This window comes from Prionailurus viverrinus, chromosome B2 (genome assembly GCF_022837055.1).
Source record: "Prionailurus viverrinus isolate Anna chromosome B2, UM_Priviv_1.0, whole genome shotgun sequence".
In the NCBI taxonomy this organism is placed as follows: domain Eukaryota; kingdom Metazoa; phylum Chordata; class Mammalia; order Carnivora; family Felidae; genus Prionailurus; species Prionailurus viverrinus.
Window position 1 is genome coordinate 139,470,366 of NC_062565.1, and position 14,040 is coordinate 139,484,405.

Below are 14,040 nucleotides of genomic sequence, written 5' to 3' on the forward strand. Positions count from 1 at the left end.
AGCTAAAGTCCATAGTTTATCTTACAGTTCACTGTGTTGTACACTCTATGTTTATAGAAAAATGTACAATGACCTGTATCTATCATTATATCATATGTTATAATATCATATGATATAATATTATAGCATTTTCATCACCCTCAAAGTCCTCAGTGCTCTGTGTATTCATTCATTTCTCCCACCCCTACAACCACTGAACTTCTATTGTCTCCATAGTTTTGCCATTTCCAGAACGTCACATAGCTGTAATCATATAGTATGTAGCCTTCTCATACGGGCTCCTTTCACCTAGTAATACGCATTAAAGTTTCCTCTGTGTCTTTTCATGGCTCAATAACATATTTCTTTTTAGCACTTACTAATATTCCATTTTCTAAATGTATCAGTTTCTTTATCCCTTCACCTACTGAAGGGCATCTTGGTTGCTTCCAAGTTTTAGCAGTTGTGAATAAGCTGCTGTAAACATCCATGTGCAGATTTTTGTGTGGACATAAGTTTTCAATAGGGAAAATCAATGAAACCAAAAGCTGGTTCTTTGGAAAGATCAATAAAATCAATTAACCTCAAGCCAGGCTAACTGAGAAAAAAAATGAGAGAAGACACAAGTTACTAATATCAGAAATGAAAGAGGTGATATGACTACAGCTTCCATGGAAACTGATTAATTGCCTGTTTTCCATTTCACTGACTTTTGCTAATATTATTCTTTCTTTTCTTCTTACTTTGGATTTAATTTGTTCTTCTCAGTTCCCAAAATGGAAACTTAGGTTATTGATTTTAGATCTTTCTTCTTTTCTAATATATGCATTCCATTCTATAAATTTCCTTCAAGCACCACTTTTGCTGCAAGATTCTTCTTTTTTAAGCCTATATATTTATATCTCACAGTACAATGAGATGGTAGAAAAACATGATCTGTAAAGGACAGATATATTTCGGGATGATCTGTTTTTTAATGACTCCAGTGTTTTGAGGATTTAGGTTTTTTAACTTTATAAATTTTCCTCCAAGTTTTCATTTTGAAAAAAATTTTAAACTACAGAAAAGCTGTGGGAATATTTAACAATGAACACCTGGAAAGCCTTCACTAGATTCCAGAGTTATTACCATTTTGCCACATTGGCTTTATTTCTCTGTCTATATATGTAAATATTTTACCAAACCATTTGAGAATTACTTACAAAGATGGTTCATCCCTAAGAACTCTAGCATGGCTATCACCCCAAACCTGTCAGAATGGCTAAAATCAACAACACAAGAAACAATAGGTGTTGTCAAGGATGTGGAGAAAAGGGAACTCTTTTGTACTGTTGATGGGAATGCAAACTGGTGCAGCCACTCTGGAAAACAGTATGAAAGTTCCTCAAAAAGTTAGAAATGTAACTACCCTATGAATCAGCAATTGAACTACTGGGTGTTTATCCAAAGAATACTAAATTACTAACCCAAAGGGATACATATACCCCAATGTTTTATAGCAGCTTTATCTACAATAGCCAAATTATGGAAACAACCCAAGCGGAAGAGGTGATGTGTGTGTGTGTGTGTGTGTGTGTGTGTGTGATGAAACAACTCAAGTGGAAGAGGTGGTGTGTGTGTGTGTGTGTGTGTGTGTGTGTGATGGAATGTTACTCAGCCATAAAAAAGAATGAAGTCTTGCCATTTGGAATGACATGGATGGAGCTAGAGAGTATTAACTAAGCGAAGTAAGTCAGTCAGAGAAAAACAAATACCATATGATTTCACTCGTATGTGGAATTTAAGAAACAAAGCAAACAAACAAAGAGGGGGGAAAAAAGAGAGGGGGGAGGCAAACCAAGAAACAAATCTTAACTCTAGAGAACAAAATGATAGTTACCAAAGGGAGATGGTTGGGGGGATGGGTTAAATAAGTGATGGATATTAAGGAGTGCACTTATGATGAGATGAGCACCAGGTGATGTAAAGGAAGTGTTGAATCACTATATTGTATACCTGAAACTAACATCACAGTGTATGCTAACGAACTGGAATTTAAATAAAAACTGAAAAGCACAACTTTAGTATGTACCTCCTAAGAACAAATATCCTACCATAACTATAAAATAATAAACACACTTAGGAAGTTTGATGTGATATTATTACCTAATATGCAGTTCATATGTTCCCAGTTGTCTCAGTCTGGGTATTTATTATATTTTATTTTAAATCCAGGATTCAATCAAGGATCACTATTGTATATATTGTCATATGTATATATTTCCTTTGTCTTTGACAATTGACATTTTTGTAGAGTCCACACCAGTTGTTTTTTGTGTAATGTCCCTCAAATTAAGTTTATCTAATTGTCTCCTCACAATTACACTCAGGTGACAATTTTAGCAGAGGCACACATGTAAAGTTGGAATGCTTTTCTTCTTTATATACATTAGAAAAAGTACAAAATAGGTTGGATTAATATTTTCTTTCAATCACTTAATAACACTTCATGATTGCCTCCTGCAAAGTAAGTTAGTGTCACAGTTTGCAATTTACAAAACACTTTGACATGGATTCATTTACTCAATTTGCACAACTCCACCAAGTAGGTATTTTTAATCACCTTTTCTGTTTGAATGAAAATGTATCCAAGTTTATAGAACTACGAAGACTATATCTGTGGCCAAAATTTAAGCATAGTCATACTGTAAATCTCATCCTGAGTAAGAAGCCCTGTGCTTTCATATCAAATAAATCTAGACAATTTTTCTCTTTTACAACCTGCACTCGCCATCATCCTAACTTTGTACCTTACAGTTCTAGTATGTTAAATTACAAGGCAATGTAACATTATGCCTTATCAAAACATTTTCTAACTATTGTGATTTGAAATTACAATAATCAAGTCAGAAACAATATAAAAGGAGATGAATGTTAGCCGTATTGAATGCCAAGTAATTGGCTTTTGTTCACTTTTATGTCTTTGCATTTGGTGCAACTGGTAATTCACCAGGTCTTCTTTTCTCATCAGAGCAAGACTTTCTTTCTTTCTTTCTTTCTTTCTTTCTTTCTTCCTTCCTTCCTTCCTTCCTCCTTCCTTCCTCCCTCCCTCCCTCCCTCCCTCCCTTCTTTCTTTCTTTCTCTCTTTCTTTCTTTCTTTCTTTCTTTCTTTTTTGTCAATTCCTTCTGCTTCCCAAAGCATGAAAACAACATTGTCTCATAGCATAGTAATCAGTATTGGGACAAGAACTTCTAAGCATATGAAATTAATTACTTTTTAATTTTCCTTTTACTTTTGGACCACACAGTCCCAATATTGTTTAGTTTAGGATAAAATTAAGAAAAGTTTTTTTTTAATTTTTTTTAACGTTTATTTATTTTTGAGACAGAGAGAGACAGAGCATGAACGGGGGAGGGGCAGAGAGAGAGGGAGACACAGAATCGGAAACAAGCTCCAGGCTCCGAGCCATCAGCCCAGAGCCCGCCGCGGGGCTCGAACTCACGGACCATGAGATCGTGACCTGAGCCGAAGTCGGACGCTCAACAGACTGAGCCACCCAGGTGCCCCAGTAATACCGAAATTTAAAAAGCAGTATCACTCATGTCCAGGGAAGGTGCCTGGGTGGTATTACACTCAGACCACCAGGCCTATCTGGGTGGTATTTACCCTCAGACATACTATCTAAATCATATGGAGTTTGGAAAGACCTTGAGGAAGCAGGGTGACATTTTCCACTGATGAAAGCCACTTTGCCCCCTCCAAGGAGCCTGAAGCTGAGATGACAGATCAAGGTCCACTTACTCTTTCATCCATGGACAATTTATCAGCACTCAGTGATCTGAATGCCTCATTCCAAAGTAAAAGAGTAATTTCAAATGCCTAAATAGTGGGTGTGATATTATTGTCTTTGTCCAGTGTTCAATTTCATATAGAAGCAGAGACAGAAACCTGAAAATACTTAACGAAGGAATAAATCTCTTTTTTTTTTCAACTTGCACAGAGTTCTGCAAGCATATTATTTTCTTGTGAACTGGCATATTATCCATCTCCTTAAAAGAAAAATCTATATTTTAATCCTAGGAAAAGCATTATTCTCATTCTTCATTTGGATTAGTGTTCTAGGCCAAATACAGTAAAGGAAGTTGCATCTGATAATTATGGCTTCAGTATATAAATTGTAGCCAGACAGAACGAGTGATGAAAATTTCTTCAGCTATACAGTCTTTAATAGAACATGTATCATTCATTTTTTTTCCACCAATCCTCAACAGACTATTATCTTCAAATAACAATGAGAGGCTGCCTGCAGTTAATTTAATCACTGTAATTTCCTCCCAAATAAAGACTGATGTCTACTGAAAATTATTCCAATTATGTCTTTGAAAATGAGTTCAAAATTGTTAAAATTACTACTTTCAATACTGTATTAACCTCCACCAAGTGTTATTAGTTATTCTCACGATCTTCCTGGAGCAAAAAATGACATTGCTGCCAGTTTTTTTTATTCGGTAAAAATTCAACTTCGAGATGCCACAAATATTTTTAAAACTTTGCTCAAGTTCAATCAGCCTAAGGTTTAATCTAACCTTTTTCTAATACATCCTGGGAAGCAATTTCTCTGCTTAAAAACAAAAGCACAGCCAAAATTCATTACATTGGATCACATAAAATCAAATTACATAACCACTTGAAAATAAGTAGGGAGAAGGGATCTCCCAGAAACAATGATGAAGATAAAAATAGGCAACACTTACTGAACGCTGATTATTACTCAGTTTGCGCAGGCATGTGCTAAATGCTGTATGATCGTTTCGTTTTCACAACAACCCCAATGAAGCTGGTCCTGGTTTTATTCCCATTTTACAGATGAAGACTTCTGCTCTGGCTGGTGTTTCCTGCTCACAGGTGGCTGCTGTGAGCCCCCAACCTCTGCCAGACCACCCCCCCCCCACCACACACACACCTGTTTCTGACCATTACTTTTTAAAAAAAAATTTTTTTAATGTTTATTTTTGAGAGAGAGAGCGTGAGCCGAGGAGGGCCAGAGAGAGGGGGAGATACAGAATCCAAAGTTGTCAGCACAGAGTCCGACTTGGGCTGACAGACCGGGAGATCATGACCTGAGCCAAAGTGGGACACTTAACTCACTGAGCCACCCAGGTGCCCCTGTTTCTGACCATTACTTTGACGAGGACTCTCCACAGTGATACATGCCTTCCTTTGGCCACAGCTCTCGCCCTTAGGAATCCACAGACACTCTAGAAGAGAGAGGGGGGCTACGGCGGGGCAAGAACAGGGAGGGTCAAGGCCAGAGCAACGCTTCCTGCCACGCGGCCAGACTTCCTCACCCATCTAGGCTTTTACCAGGGTTCCCAAGGCTCTCCCCGTCCAGCTCCTTTTGGGGACCCGGGCTTCAGTCACGTTGTGTAATGTCTAAATCTCAACTGCGGAAAAGTTTAGCCCCTCTTCCCCGGGGCTTGGGACCCCGTGCGGTGCACCTGATTCAGCCCGAGTCCTTTCTGAAGCGGTCCAGCTGCTCACCCAGCGCTCTCTGCCTGCGGGAGGCCACCTGCTTTGACGCGCGTGCGCATTAGCAGTGGGCTGGCTGCAGCCTAACCTCGCAGATCTTGCTGGCCGACTCTCGCCCGGACACGGTTCAAGATAGTGTTACTTTCAATAATTTGGAATAATTATAAACTATAACAAACAAATATGAATTATTCCAAATTATTAGCTACGCGTAGGAGGCAAAATGCATGACTCTCGAACTTATCCATGTTTGACCCTTGATGTACTGTGAGCTCTGTGATACATTTGATGACGATGAAGTCAAAGCACTGGCAACAAGAAAAGGACGAAGAGGAAGTTGAAGGAAAGGAGGCCACGGGGGTGAGGAATTTCAAGGGTGTATTACTGGAGGGACTTTGACCGCCAGAAAGCGGCATGAGGCCGGGAAGGGAGCTGCCCCAGAAGGGGGACATAAAGAAGGCAGGAGAATTCTAAGAACAAAATTCACTTCAGAGTTTTGCCACTCCCTACTCTGCTTCTCCCAGAGGCCAAAATCACATCTTTTAACCTTAGTCCACCCCCAAAGTTCTGCCACCTTCCCTAGGCACTCCCCTGAGTAGAGACTCATCGGTGTCAACTTCCTCCAGGGAGGAAAAGTCTTCTGTACCTCTCTCTGACCAAACTGTGTGTGTATTCCACATAAAATGCTGTTTGCCTGGATATCAGTGTCCTGGGTTTTGGGTAAAGGCAATGAACACACTAAAGAGAAAGAGACTGACAGGAGCCGCCCACGCCCAACTTCCTGTGGTGGGCGGGAGGAGTAGCTGCAGGAGTAGCCTACAGATGCTAAATGTTTATTACACAGTACATCTTTCCCCTTCTCTTCTCTTCCCTATTGGTCTAAAGTCACTACATTTCTAGCTGTTTGGTCCTTCTTGCCTAGAGTTGCCTCTTGATCATCACCATGGCTTGGTTAAACCCATAGTTGATATGCACATCTGACAATGGTGCCTTCTATTGAGTGTTGTCGGAAAGCACATTTTCAGGACCCGTGTTCAGCATGTCCTTACCACAAGGTTGGCTCTGCCAGTAATTACAGCATCTATTCCACTTCTTAGAAATAAAACTTTTGATACCAGAAAAAAAAAATTGTCTGCCTTGTTATAAACTTTAAAACGCAATAGAAAAGTTACTAAAAAACAAAAATCACCTATAATCTCAAAGCACAGAGACCCCCATTCTTAATGTGTATTTCCTGCCCCATTTTCTTTCCATTCATTTGGAAAATTTATAATGCAACCAGAGGTATTCTGTACATATAGCTCTGTGTCTACAAGGCCTAATCGTAGAGCTCGGCATGGATGTGGATTACAGCTAATATTTGAGCTGCTTGACAACACACATTTAGAACCTTTAATCACAGCAGAGGCCGTGACATTCCACTAACTTTGTCAGGCATGTATGAGATTTTTAGGCAGCACCCTAATGAGCCGTAATGTTCTGAAGAGCATTCTTTTCGTATCTCAGTTGTTGAGCAGGAGATCCTAGGGTGCAGAATAATCTGAAAGTCCACATGTACCTTTTCAGTGTTTGAAAACCAGCACACAAAGCACAAAAGTGCCTTTGAGAACAAGATCAGTAACATTTTTAAGGCTCAATGGTCGGAGCAACCTCAAATATTTCATGGTTTAAAGGTGTTGTTTGCTTTTAGGGAAAGAGCCACATAAACAGCAGAATGCAAAGATTGTTTACCTCAAATTCACTGTTAAAGGAAAGCATAAGATTCAGGATCATCCGGCCCAATTTTAGAGAGCCTTAAAATAATTTCCTTAAAAAAATTTAAGGACACATTAGAAAATATATTGGCGTGATATTTCACATACACACCACCTTAACAATTTCTCAAGTTGTCCCTCAAGTGTCTTTTTAGAATTGGTTTGTAGAAAACTTAATAATAACTCAAGCTAAATTTAAGCCAGCCGCTTAACTTTAACTTCCCAAACACTTCATGAGTTATTATATAATCAATTATATAATCTCAAATCAAGAGGACATTTTTATTTGTTGAGAATGTGCCAAGTTAATTCAACTGAAAAATGATGCAAACCCAAAAGAAAGCAAAGGAAGTGGAGAGTAGCCTTCCTTTAAAAAATGAAAAACTGTTAAGGGTCTCCTCTCCTTTCAATGGAGTACGACCAACTCCTATTTAGATCACCACCATCAACATTTCTCCTTTTCTCTTCTCTCCCTCCCTCCCTCCATTCTCTCTCTCTCTCTCCCTCTCTCTCTCTCTCTCTCTCTCACACACACACACACAATATCAAAGGAATAAAGGACACCTGTATTTCTATTTGTTGGGGTACTTCACCCAGAAGCTCTCAGCAAATATCACAGAAAGGTTGTGACTCATCCATGACTTAAAATGCTGTCATCAATGGTTAGCCTCCTGAAACTCTGAATAGTCAGTCCCCAGCAAGTGCTTCATGAAGTTGGGTATGTGCTCTGTGCCCAACCACGTGACAGTTCTGTGTGGGCAAAGGAAGAGCCTCGGGAAGGGCTGCTGAGTGCCTGGGCAGGATGGATGTCTCTGCACTTGTTGGTTTCACCTTGGACTCCAGAGCATACTTGTCTCCAAAGAAAGAGTTCTATGACTTAAAAAAAAACTCTTTAGAAATTGTGACTCTATATCCTTCCTCTAATTGATTTTATCTAATTTATTTTTCCAAAATTCAGACATTCTATGCCTAAATAATCTATAAGATCCATCATTGGATTAGTACACAGAAAATGAAAACCCATTTTTAGAATTGTTATAAACCATTTGAAGCTAACACGGACATATTACCACATCCAGTCCACCACCTCATCGCTCATTTTCTGAGCCCTTATGTACAAAGGAGGAAACTTTTCCCACTACTGTATATGGTGTTCACATCTCCTTCCAGAAGGAAAGGACAGATTCTCTCCATCTCCATTAAAAATAAAATGCAGGTTTGGCCTCTTTGTGGATAAAGACCAAAAAAGAGGAAATTTTAGGTTAAATCATTATACTAAGAGGATTCTCACTTATTCTGAATCTCTGAACATTTTTATTTTCAATTTGTTTGAATGTAGGCATTGAGAGAAATGGATTTTTTTTCTTTAACAAACAAGCAAAGTAGATACATCCCATCCAAAATATATTCAAACAAATAAACACTGTACTTCCCGTGGGCTTTGAAGAAGCAGACATTTCATGTACCTTAGCAATTTATTCTGCGTTTTGATGAAATCAACAGACACTCCCCTTCCATAGGTAATACAATTATAATTATTATATTCAAAAACAACAGCTTTTATGGTTGCCAGCCAGGAGTGTTAAACCCTAGCTGGCTTTGGAGAAGTTACCTTGGTACTTGAACCCTGAAAAGAAGAGCTACAGACCAACTATTCTAAACCCAAAGTAAATTTCTTTGTTACACTTAACTCCACATTTAACTGGCTTGTAATCAGTAAATCTATAAAATAAGTTAACTCAGCCACTTTCCAAAGCATATATTTTACAGCCAGTTACCTTGGGGCATTTGCCAGAAAGTTATATTAATCAGTTAAAATATTCCATGTGTGCTATACTGCGTTTTATAGTTGAAATGAGCGTACGGTCCTATCAGGTTTAAATTTTCCATCATAAAAATCACTGTAGTCATATTGTGGTCCATGTGTCTGTGGCCTTAAATACCCTTGTATCTATGAATGGAAACAGATCCCAAACTGTTCCAAGTAGCCTTTTCTCATGCTGCTCTTAGGCTGAGCAATGTTCTGAGGTATTTGTCTTATTGGAACCTACGGTAAGATTATTCTGCAATTGGGAATGGAGTCTTTCCAGAAGAGAGTATACATTCCCAGTTTCAAAATACTTGGAAAGATTTGGACTCTGAGACATGGTAAGAAAATGTCCCTCTTCTTTTCTGTCTTGGCCTTGCTCTCGTGAGCCTATACCCTAAGGAATCTTACTAGAGGACTCTATGGAGGTGCTATAAAGATGGATGCAGCCTCATGGAGGCAGTCTTTTGAGTGGGCTGAGAGAGAGGGAAGTGAAAAAACTTTCATGAGGGTGAGCTGTGGCCTACCAGTGCTGAGAGCAGGCATTTATAGAGATGGACATACTCGTTTTGTAGTTAATGGGATATACTTATGTTGCTCATACTCTCTTCCATGTATAGTTATTACTAGTAGTTCACGTACGGTGATAACTTCCAGGAACACTCAACTTCCCACTGGCCAATTCCCCTGGCATGGTGACATGCTGGCTCAGGGCCAGAGGTCATATTACAGTATAAACAAGTCCCATGTCTCCCTGTGTCTGTGGAAGGTGGAGACAAATAAGGCTTCTAATGCACAGAACCAGAAACAAGTTTATGGGAGTTCTTCCAAATTGTAAAGCTCATAGTTGAAAGAAACATAAGACAGAAATCCTAAAACTTACATTCCCAGTAATCAACTGGGAAGCCAGAGGCTTTCTAAACAATCAATCAAAGACAAAAAAACAAAAACAAAGCAGAACAATTCTGATCAACTCATGCTAGATGACAGACTGGATTTTCTATGTTCTATGTTCTATGTTCTATTTTCTATGTTCTCTAGACAAAATGTCTTTACAAAATCATTACATGAAGAAGCAGCCAAATATCCCACAGCCAAACATGTAGGAGAATGTGTTTTAAGATATGTCAGATAGGTAATTTTAAAATTATCTTAATTTTTCTGAGTAATATGTTGCTTTTGGTATTTTGTCAGCTTTTGAAAATCTGAAATTTATTCTCATTTCTGTCTGTCTCTTAAATATTAAGTTTCTCACAACTCTCTCTTTGTAATTTTGTATTATTTCTCCCACAGAAGACTCTCCAAGTTGTATACGATTCAGGCCCCACACAGTCTGGCTCCATCCCGCAATCCGATTCCTCACAGGAGAGCTTGGTCTCAGATGGACTCTGGCAAATGACGAGGTGGTGGTGGAGGAGGTTGGGGAGGGGCCTGGAAGCTGTACCCACATTTGGGTGGTCATCTCCTTAGAGGGTATATAGATGCCATCGTGGTCGTCAGAGATTTGTGATGTCCTCCAAGGAGCATGAGAATTTCAGGCACAAGATTTGAGGCTGTCTCTGATCCAGGCATCCCTCCAACCTTGAAATATTAGCATTGTATGTTGTGTTGTTAAACGTGCCTGCAGGTTTCTTGTTCTCCAAGCTGGGGAAGCATTTGGTTAATCTGCAGCATAGAAGAGCTGCATTCCCCTGCTTGCCAAGAGCCTTAAATCCAACTGGCTGGTTCTCAATCCATGTCAAACACTCAGTTACAATAAGCAGCACTTATATAATATGCCTAAAGGCATATCCATTACTCTATATCCCAGAGTTATTTACTACTCAAAGTGCTGAGGCTTTAAGAGGTCTGTGATTCCTTAAAATGGTAGGCAGAATTTAATAATGTGTGTCTGTTTTTGTAGCTCTCATCAGACTCTCAAATTGGTCTGTGACATGTAAAAATGAATAATCTGCATTTCAAGAATAAGTACCTCCAAGGGGGTGGTACCAAAAAAAAGTAATAATGATACTTTATACCTCCAAAATGGTGTTAAAAACTATACTAGATTAAAAAATTTTTTTTCTGTTTTAGAGAGAGAGAGAGAGAGCATGTGAGTGAGTGGGGGAGAGGGGCAGAGGGAGAGAGAGAGAGACAAAGAGAGAGAGAATTTCAAGCAGGCCCCATGCCCAGCAAGGAGCCCAATGAGAGGCTCGATCCCACAACTCTGGGATCATGACCTGAACAGAAATCAAGAGGTGGACGCTCAACCAACTGGGCCACTCAGGCACCCCTACACTAGATATTTTTCTTTTTTTTTTAATTTTTTTTTAACGTTTATTTATTTTTGAGACAGAGAGAGACAGAGCATGAATGGGGGAGGGGCAGAGAGAGAGGGAGACACAGAATCAGAAGCAGGCTCCAGGCTCTGAGCCATCAGCCCAGAGCCCGACGCGGGGCTCGAACTCACGGACCGCGAGATCGTGACCTGAGCCGAAGTCGGACACTTAACCGACTGAGCCACCCAGGCGCCCCTACACTAGATATTTTTCAATCCATTTCTATATTAAGCTGGGCCAGCAGAAACATATGTCATTGATTTACACTGAGAAATGATAAGAGACGCCCAAAGAAATAAAGGAAGCTTTTAAAAGTACTATTAATTTCATTACACACTGTATCATCACTATGGACTGAATTGAGTTCCCCTCAAAATTCATAGTTTAAAGCTCTAAGCCCCCAGTATGAAGATGTTTTGAGATGGGCCTTTCAGAGGTAATTGGGTCACAAGCATGTAGACCTCATTATGGGCTTAGTCCTCTTAGAGAAGAAGAGACAAGAGAGCACACTCTCTCCTCCCTAGGAAGACAAAGCAGCAAGATGGCCATCTGCAAGCTGGGTAGAGAGGTGTCACCAGAACCTGACCATCTGGGCACCCTGATCTAGGACGTCCCACCTCCAGAACTGTGAGAAATAAATGTCTGTTGTTTAGGCGATTTAGTCTATGGTTTTTCGCTATAGCCGCTCAAGCTGACTATGACAGTCATTATGAGACAAGGTCTATGGAAGAAATTTCTCTCTAGTTTCAGTAGCCAAAAAGTGGGGCATCTCATTTTATTTTACAGGAGATGTGATCATGAGTCTATAACTAATTGTCTCTTACCCTTTGAATTGCTTATCATGGAACTTAGAATCAATATGTCATTGTACTCTAGTACAAAGATCTAGAGCCTTCCCACATACACTTTCCCACATTAACTTCCCTGGGAGACACCTCTTACTTTTCACACAAACTTTTCTTCTGTTCTTTCCCTCTCATCTACTTACTGGTAATCGTATTCTATTTTTGCTGTATGCATTTATGGAAGTTGCCTCAAATCCTTTAACAAACAAGGCAGATTATAAGGAAGAATATGATTGAACAAATGAATGAAGACATTTCCATTTGGGAAGTAAAAAAAAAACAAATGCTCATTACTGCATTTGGAATTATATACAAATATTTACTTGAAGAGACTTAATTTATCTCAGCCATGCTCATGAACCTATGAAAAGGATTGATGTAGTCCAGGGGTTTTTATCTTAGGGCTTGTAGACCCTCCAGAGGATCCGTGGACAGAATTCAGGGAGTCTATACACTTAGATGGGGAAACTGATCTTCATTTTCACTGATCCCTCAGTGAAATTTAACATTTCCTTCAAATATAAATATTGGCAACAAACCACGGAAGTATTAGCAGTATCTGTGAATTTGTTTCCTGTAGAAATCCCAGGTGTCCCCATCTCCCATGTGGGTTGTTGCAGCTCTCTGAAAATATCACTTACACTCATCATCACCTTCAAATGTCACTAGACTTGCTGTTAGATCACGTTAATTAATGCATTGGTAAAGAAACACATATTATTACTATATCACAATTTTTTTGTAATTATATTTTTATACATTTGGTTTCCTTGTAACTCTTTGTATTTTGCTTCATACATTTAAATACAGTACTCTGAGAAGGGGTCCATAGGCCTCCTAAGACGACCAAGGGTGTCCAGGGTATAAAAGAATTTAAAACTGACAGACACAAACTGTATTTAGGTAGCATCTTTACAGAATGTGTGCAGATACCTCACTGAGATCTGTGCCATAATTAGGGAATGCTGGTTTCCCTTGATTGGAAAACAGCGACATCATTTTTTCAGTAAAAGGGAATAGTAGAAGTTGCCTGGGTCTTCCTATTCCCTTGACAAGATAAGGTCAGAGTCAGCCCCCTTTTTTTTTAGGTCTGCACTTGCAACTTCTGAAAAAACATTTACCAGCTCTGTGAAACTTTGGGTCAGCATTTCAGTTGCTAAGAGAGAAAAAAAACAATTGATTTAACATTTAAAACCTCTACTAAGAAGCAGTACCTTTGACTCAATCATGTAAAGACTCATTATCTATTTTGCAAATTACCTGAGGCCCTTCCTTTCATTTTTTTTTCCTCCCTTGCACGTCAACCTTCTTTTGAATTTTTACCAGACACCTTGGCACTTTTAGCACAATTGGAATAGGGCAAGAATAAGGAAGTAAAACAAAAGGCTGTCAGTAGGATTACTTAACACACACTTCGGAATTATTTTTAGTTACTGTTGTGACATTCACAATGAGGTACAAAGAAGTATGCGTGTCTGTGTGGGTTTGTTGAGGGGAAGGGTATACATGTGGTAAGACCACCCCCAAAAGGCCATGGGCCAAGGCCTTTGCCCCCACTTCCCATGTCCATGGATCTAAGATCATTAAGGGATTATGGACCAATTAGGGAAATTCCCCCTCCCCACCACATTGCAACTCCATCAGGAACCCAGAGTAAGGAGGTATGGTGGATCTGGGGGACAGTGGACTTTCTTCCTCTCTCCTCTGGGCCACCAGAAGGATATTATCCATGGGCCACCTGCCCTATTCCAGTGAAAGATGTAGTTGGAAATTGGAGTTTATAAATAAATAAGGCACCCGATTATCTAAAATCCTCTGAGTATATGTG

The 14,040-nt window shown here is 39.4% G+C and overlaps 1 protein-coding gene across 1 annotated transcript in view; it reads right to left on the reverse strand.

Moving 5' to 3' along the window:
• The window catches only part of IPCEF1 (interaction protein for cytohesin exchange factors 1), a 181,890-nt gene that overhangs the window by 125,380 nt on the left and 42,470 nt on the right, over window positions 1-14,040 (reverse strand). The window lies entirely within an intron of this gene.